Below are 6,000 nucleotides of genomic sequence, written 5' to 3' on the forward strand. Positions count from 1 at the left end.
ATCCATGCGCAGTATATTCTGGAAAAATAACACTTTTTTTAAAAGGGCTTTGCAGAATTGGACACAAAATGATTTACAATGCACTTGCAGTTGATAAGCACACAGGAAACACTACTCAACACATAACAATGTGCTGGGCTGGGAAAAAAAAAAAATCTTGGAAGATATAATCAAAGGAGTACCCAAAAAGGGCACTCATCTGAGCAGTCATGCAAGGGGCTAAAAAAAGCACATTGATATCCCTGGTAAGAGGCATCTGGAGCCTGCTCGCTGCAACATCCTTATTGCACATAACTACCAGAGACTGAGGTGCCAGCTACCTATCTCCAGTGGTAACGGGCAGCTACAGGCAGCTACAAGGCTCTGCTTTTAAGCCTTCAGCGGTAATGGGTAGGAACTTGAAAATTGAAAGGGTCGTGACAACAGTAGAAGATTTCACATTAAATTTCACTGCATTTCTGAGGAAGAAGGAGGAGGAAGATGTATGTCATCTTGAAGCGAATTTCCTTTCCATTTACCACCATGTTCTTTTCTATTTTTAGACCTGAACAGTGCTGCAAAGTTAATATAACACAAAAACTATCATAACTAATTAGATCAGTGGTGATATTTGAGACTGAACATGGTATTTAGCATTCAATCTAGCTACATATAATCTAGTACGTTTTTACCAAAGCATATTTTACAGATATTAGTAAGCTGATTCTCTTTCTTTCTCTGGTTACCTACCACATATTGCCATTTCTCTCTGCTGTTCCCAGAACCTTCAGAATGATGTCTTTCTCTGTTCTTGCTGTGGTTTATTTAGAGTCCTGTAACAAACATGAGACATCAAAATGGTTTCTTGTGCTGTAAACTGGCTTCTATTTTCAGTAACTTCTTTTGTTGTTGCTTCTATTTTTGTCATTGCACCACCTATCTATCTTTCTCCAGTTTGATCCCCCTAAAATTATTAAATATTTTTCCTCAACAGGATTGATTTTCTGCTATTTTTTTCTGCTAATCTTTTCTCTTTTACCAAATCTGAAGACTTTAAATACACTAACTTAGAGTTTGAGACGTTGATTTTTAATACTTTAAAGATTAGTCAGTTTGGGCCTATTTTACTTAAAAGAAAAAGGCTTTGTCGTACATCAGCTGCAATCACATGGCAATTCAGTCATTATTTTTTCAATTTCAGCAATAGGAAAAGCAGAACACATTAACACTTAACTAGCACAGGCAGGCTGAGGTTATTTCTGTCTTCATTCAAATAGATAAACCACTTAATTCAAAGGTGTATGTTTGATCACACGTCTATTATGGGGACGTAAAGGAAAGCTAGCACGTATATTGTAACAAAGCTATTGCAGATAAATTACAGGAAAGTAAGTAATTTTGTCTTAAAAGCTTTTGTGTTGCAGTTTGACAGGTAGGGCTTTGAAATCTGTGATTTCTATGAACCAGTCTGTCAGGCTGCACCACTAGGATGTACAAATGCACTCTATGTGAAGTGAAGGTATAGCATATGCCTTGATGCTTACACATGGAAAAAAAAGTTAACTCTTCCTTTCGGTCCTTGTCTTTAAGCTATAAGCCGATATCCTCCCTCATCCTTAACAGAAACCTGAAATAAATGTTGGAGGAAGAATTCTCCCCAGATGCTGTTTTTGACTAAGCACATTTAGCAGCTCTGAGTATGAGCCTAGTGAGACACAGACTGACTCCTAAAACCTTTGTTTGTGCAGGAAGTTGGGATATTTTTCCTTTAAACAACCATTCATCAAAGAAAAGAAAAAAACAAACAAACAAACAAAAAAGCCCCACAACCTTTTAAAGCCTATACTCAAAACTCAAAATCTTAAATAAGGCCTCAGAATAAAGGCACTGAGCCCCTTTGTGACTGAAGGTAAGATCTCTTTGCCTTTCCTGCTGAAAGCCCCAGAAGCCTTGCAGCATTTTACTCTTTGAAGAAATAGGGACCAGATAATCATGACAGTAGAGCATGTGTTAGTCTAACCGTCAGTAACACTGGTCTTCCTAGGAAATCATTTTATCAAAGGTTGTAGCAATAACACCTTTCCCAATTCCTTTCCCCAACAGTCTGAAGACTAAAGCTTTGACCCCAAAGGTGACATCAAAGGTTCAGAATAAATCCTCTACTTTGCAGAGGCTTTGAATCTCCACCAGCTGCCTTCTAGGCAAGAAAATATTCTGGTACTTCCAAGCCCTCCATTTAAAGATTTCCCCACTACAAAACAAAGAAATGAAAGGCCTTGCCTTCTCCCAGGTGAATGCCCTAACCGCTGGATTATCTAGCAGTGGGTCCAAAACTACACTGATTGTTTTCTTCAAGGAAAAAGTAAAAAGAGCTGGGTTGATGAACTCATCTTCAAAGGAAAGTACTCAAAGGGATTTACATGCTTAAGAGCAGTAAAGCCAAAGAAGAGAAAGGCAGCCCCAAACCAAAGGGGGAGATACACATCCCAGACAAGCAGGCCTGGAGCACCCCTTGTGCTGTTCTCTGCCAGCTCATGTAGCTCAGTCCTCAGCATGACTTCTGTAGACAATACTTTTGTGCACAAAGCCCATAGTTACTCTGGGCATTGTCAGAGGACAGAGAATTTCCATAGCTGTGTCCTCCCTGTAAACAGAGCCAAATGTTTATTAACTCTTCAGCTCTCAAAGGAGAGATCGTAAACCACTACTGACCAGAAGCATAGATATAAACATCATCTTCCCTCCAACAATCACAGTAATAAAGAACTCATAAAGTATAACTTTCCAACCAACCCCAGTGTCATATAGAAGCAGATTTCATGCTGGCATTAATATTCCAGGATGATTTTAGGACGGGTCACTGAAGAACAACTGCTTTTGAAGCTTTTAGTTAACAGTTTCCCTATCCCAGGTAATCTTTTTTTAAATAAACATCCTTTTTCATGTATGGTGTTCCTAGTTCGTGCTAAACCCAAGAACATCTTCTATCAAGACAAACATACAACTGGAGGAATATAATGTAGGAAAACTTTTTTTTTAAGACAGAGGAAAAAAATCGACAAAATCACCAGCGTTAGTCCTTTCCCGAGCCAGGTAGTTGCTTTCATAGTATTCTGAACAAATACTTTGCCAAGACATTCTTCTAAATAAAGACCCATTCTCCCATAAGAATATATACTTCAAAGAAATAGAAAAAAAACTACAGAGCTTATGAAGCTGACTGCGTTTAAGGGAAAGGTATGTGTGGTATGAATACAAATAGGAGTATACATGTATGACAAAACAAGATACCATAAAGCTATGACTACTGATAGAGAAACTGATGAAGCTGTACATTGACACTGAGTGGTCATTTTATGAAAAAAGAGAATTACAAGTGGGAGTTTTCCCTTGACTGCATCTCTTTATAACATATTGGCCTTGTGTAGATGTAGGACTGCTGGGAACAATTCAGCTTTCCTTTCCTATCATGTAATTCCAGAGTAACAGTACTGTATCAAATATTACACTTACAGGCTTTGAGAGTAGGGATCGACTGTACCCTATAATTTCTTCATCAAACCCATGCTGTAAATCAGCTTCATATTTTATCAAGATTCAGATCTCTGTATAGGTGTATTTACTCCTAGGGAGTGTTCACTGTATAATTGTTGCTTCAGGTGAGGGGGGGTTGTGTGTGTCAAACAGTGGAATGGTGTTCCCTTTATGCAAAATGTCTTTATTCCAAATATACCTCTTTAGCAGAATCCTGCAAAAATAGATTTCAGAGCTCAGTTCTTTCCATGAACATATAAATGCAGTATCATTATTGTTTACAGTGTGACAGCCATATGGCAGCATCTCAGAATAGCACATTGTTCTTAGAATTTAAAAGACCAAGCAATAAACTGGAAAAAAAAATACACAAAAAAGAAACCTTCAGTCAAAACCTTGATTATTTTGTTCCTTCCATATTTATTTGGCATTAAGCTTTGAGGAGTTATTTGAGGAATCATGAAGAGGGAATAAAATTATTGTATTATCATGCTTCAGTATATGAAATGGTAATTATTATATTTTCTTCCAGAACAAGAAGGGAGCTTATAAGCAGGAGGGAGACTGACTTTTACATCATCTGATAGTGATAGGACAAGCGGAATGGCTTTAAACTAAAAGAGGGGGAATTAGGTTAGATTTTAGGAGGAAATTCTTCATTCAGAGAGTGGTGAGGCACTGGCACAGGCTGCCCAGAGAAGCTGTCGATGTCCCATCTCTGGAGGTGTTCAAAGCCAGGCCGGATGGGCGCTGGGCAGCCTGAGCTGGTGGGTGGCAGCCCTGCCTGTGGCAGGAGGTTGGAACTAGGTTGTCTTCCAGGTCCTTCCCAACCCAAGCCGTTCTACGATGCTACAATTCTTGTTACAACTAATAGTCAACTCAGTATCATATTATTATACTTCAGTACATTAAATGATAATAATAATTACTGTTACAACCAATAATCAATAATAATTATTATAATTTAATATACTGAGGTATAATAATACAATACTGTGTTCCTTTTTTCATGTTAACCTGAGTCTGTTAGACTTTCTCATTAAATGTTCAGCTAAATAGAAACATTGTGTCATCTCCATAAGGGAAAAAAAAATCACCACCTGCATTTGTTTAATATAATGTAAGTAATTAAATTAATGTAAGAGTATGTATCAGCAACAGACATCTACATGTCTCCAAGTTTTATCCTTCGGACGTACCCTGGTGACTAACAAACCCATGAAACTGGGTGATGCCACCTCTCCACCTTCACCATTGTTTTTTTAGTGGGAGGAATAAAGTGGAAGGTCTTGTATACTAATTCCTCTACCTGAGACATGGTGATTTTTTGAACTTCTTATCCATATTTGCTGAGGTACAGAGGCTTTTCTGACCAGCAGATGCAATTTCCTTCCAAAGGAAACCACACTGCAGAAGACCGAGTGGGAACACTGAGGTGGTTGGTACACACAGAAGTTTCACCTCCATGTAGGACTGAGGGGCATGAGGGTAAAAGTCTGGATCCTCCAGCTTAGGTGTTGATTGCTCTGTTCTAGAAGGGCTCATCCTGTGCTTGCTAGACACTGAAGATCAGATCCTTCCTAAGATGTGATATCTGGTACACTGTGGGACATCTTTTCTTCAGTAAGAGCATGTAAAGTGGAAGGTAACTCCCCAGTTAAACAGTTACAGCAATTCATGTGAGATCTCTTGGAGGAACACTTCCTGGTTTGAATACTTTCAGAGAGATGACAGAGGATGCTTGGAAATTAAAATATTTACGAGGCCAAAGAACACAGAAAGTGTGCAGAGGCTCAGAAAACCCAATGCAAACCATGTTTCTGGTTCAAATTCTGGTTTACAGCAGTGTTATTAAGAGTAGAGCAGAACAGCTGGATTTTTCTGCAAGGACATTTCTTCACCACTTCCGTGAATACCTTACCTCAGATTTCCCAGCCCGGTTCTTCTTTTTGCAGTGTCTCTTGTTTCCAGCAGCCAGGCATCCCAGGCTGAAGCATGTGCCACAAATTGTACAGTCCAGTTGGAATTTTGTTTTCCTGAATACTCATGAATGAATTTTCCCTCTTATACATTTCATCTTGTCCCAACTCATGTTTTAAGTCCTGCAAGGTTAAGTTACAAAGCAAGGCAGTGCAAGAGCCATTTGTAATTACCTTTTATGTAGCCATATAGCAGATGATAGTATACTACGTAGCTATATAGCATGCCATAGCATAATATAGCTGTCACATAGCGGATGAATCACTATTAAGGCAATCACAGATTTTGACTCTGTCTCTTCTACCTCTTTTTTAAGAAAAACATTCATTTTCAAGGCATCTATATCTAACACATAGCATTTTGCTTGACTGTATTGTACTAAGAAGAGAGCGCTTAGAAAGCAGCTCCCTTATTCCAGTGCCCTATACCTTCCCAAACTGTCCCAAATGGAAGGGAAGGGAAGGGAAGGGAAGGGAAGGGAAGGGAAGGGAAGGGAAGGGAAGGGAA

At 38.9% G+C, this 6,000-nt stretch overlaps 1 long non-coding RNA gene across 2 annotated transcripts in view; it reads right to left on the reverse strand.

The window, feature by feature from the left end:
• LOC110393304 overlaps positions 1-6,000 on the reverse strand; it is a 28,402-nt gene that overhangs the window by 9,501 nt on the left and 12,901 nt on the right. Inside the window, exons 3-4 of one of the 2 annotated variants that reach the window (XR_002434945.1) lie at positions 5,435-5,615; positions 730-812 (exon numbers count right to left, since the gene is read on the reverse strand). This is a non-coding gene — a long non-coding RNA (uncharacterized LOC110393304). The remainder of the gene's footprint in view (positions 1-729; positions 813-5,434; positions 5,616-6,000) is intronic. The other variant, XR_002434946.1, reaches the window with a different exon arrangement.

Source organism: Numida meleagris, chromosome 2 (genome assembly GCF_002078875.1).
Source record: "Numida meleagris isolate 19003 breed g44 Domestic line chromosome 2, NumMel1.0, whole genome shotgun sequence".
Lineage (NCBI taxonomy): Eukaryota > Metazoa > Chordata > Aves > Galliformes > Numididae > Numida > Numida meleagris.